This window comes from Cebus imitator, unplaced genomic scaffold, assembly GCF_001604975.1.
Source record: "Cebus imitator isolate Cc_AM_T3 unplaced genomic scaffold, Cebus_imitator-1.0 Scaffold148, whole genome shotgun sequence".
NCBI classification, from domain to species: Eukaryota; Metazoa; Chordata; class Mammalia; order Primates; family Cebidae; genus Cebus; species Cebus imitator.
The window spans coordinates 839,023-841,162 of NW_016107463.1; positions in this window are offsets into that span (position 1 = coordinate 839,023).

Consider the following 2,140-nt stretch of genomic DNA (forward strand, 5'->3'; position numbering starts at 1 on the left):
TTGACCAGGATGGTCTCGATCTCTTGACCTCGTGATCCACCCGCCTCGGCCTCCCAAAGTGCTGGGATTACAGGCTTGAGCCACCGCGCCCGGCCGGAATTATATAATTTTTAAGTTATACAGAAATAAAACTTGGACTCAAAAAGGGAAGTGGGAAAGTGGGTAACTGAGCTTGGTTGTCATTTGCCATAGCAGGGCTTAACAAAAGTTGATAAAACAAGAAACAGCAGCGTAAGAAATCTACCTAGGCCAGGCATGGTGGCTCATGCCTATAATCCCAGGACTTCGGAAGGCTGAGGTGGGCGGATCACCTGAGGTCAGGAGCTTGAGACCAGCCTGGCCAACATGGTGAAACTCTGTCTCCACTAAAAATGAAAAAACTAACCAGATGTGGTGGTACACACCTGTAAGTCCCAGCTACTGGAGAGGCTGAGGCAGGAGAATCACTGGAACCTGGGAGGCAGAGGTTGCATTGAGTGTAGATCACACCAGTACACTCCAGCCTGGGAGATAAGAGTGAGACTCCGTCTCAAAAAAAAGGGCCAGGCGAAATAGCTCACGCCTGTGATCCCAGCACTTTGGGAGGCTGAGGTGGGTGGATCACCTGAGGTTAGGAGTTGGAGACCAGCCTGACCAACATGGAGAAACTCTGAACTAAACTCTCTACTGAAAATACAAAATTAGCCAGGCATGGTGGTGCATGCCTGTTATTCCAGCTACTTGGGAAGCTGAGGCAGGAGAATGACTTGAACCCTGGAGGTGGAGGTTGTGGTGAGCTGAGATTCCACCATTACACTCCTGGGCAACAAGAGTGAAACTGTCTCAAAAAAAAAAAAATCTGCCCTGCCAGGGTGTGGTAACTCATGCCTATAATCCTAGCACTTTGGGAGGCCGAGGTGGGCAGATCACTTGAGGTCAGAAGTTCGAGACTAGCCTGGCCAACAGAGTGAAAACTTGTCTCTACTAAAATATAAAAGTTAGCTGGGCATGGGGGTGGGCACCTGTAATCCCAGCTACTAGGGTGGCTGAAGCAGGAGAATCATTTGAACCCAGGAGGAGGAGGTTGCAGTGAGCCGAGATCGCCCCACCGCCCCGCTGCACTCCAGCCTCGCAACAGTGAGACTCCGTCTCAAAAAATAAATAGGGATCGGGTGTGGTGGCTCATGCCTGTAATCCAAAAACTTTGGAGGCCAAGGCGGGCGAATCACCTGAGATCGGGAGTTTAAGACCAGCCTGACCAACATGGTGAAACCCTTGTCTTTAAAAAAAATAATTAATTAATTAAAATTAAATAAATAAATAAATCTACCCAGAGAACTGAAAAGTCAAAGTGATTGATTATAGGGAGCCTGGATTTCAGATGGAGTTAAGGTAGGACAGAGGAGCACAACTTCTCATTATAAGCCCCTCTATGCTTTTTGATTTGTACATCGTGGTTATTCCTCTGGTTCAATTTCTAAAATTGCTTTTTTAAATTGGAAAGACCTTTGGTGGTAACTGTGAGGTAGAAGCCAAGGGATGTGACTCCTACCCTGCCTCCAGGCTTGCCAGCAGAACCCAGAGGATGACTACTGCCAACTGCTGATGAAGGAGAGGAAATTGCCTGGAGGTCCTGGGGCCCGTGGCAAGACAAAGGGAATTTGGTAAAGGGTGGAAGGAGGCCTAGGCTGGGCCTGCATAGTGAAGGGGCCACTTAGAATGTCTTCTTGCCACCTGGTTATTTTATGTAGCTTTTTAATATACTCAAGTTGACATAATTTTCATTAAAGCACATGGGAGCTGAATCGAGAAGTTTGCTCAGTTCTGCTTAAATAGCTTAAGCTGTGCGCAGTGGCTCACACCTGTGATCCCAACAGTTTGAGAAGCCAAGGAAGGCAGTTCGCTTGAGCCCAGGAGTTTGAGACCAGCCTGGGCAACATGGGGAAACCCCCATCTCTACAAAAAAAATACAAAAAACTAGCCGGGCATGGTGGCACATGCCTGTTGTCCCAGCTACCCAGGAGGCTGAGGTGGGAGGCTTCTGAGCCCTGGAGGTTGAGGCTGCAGTGAGCTATGATTGGGACACTGCACTCCAGACTGGGCTACAGAGTGAGACCCTGTGTCCAAACAAATTTTAAAAAATTACAACGTGAAGAATTGT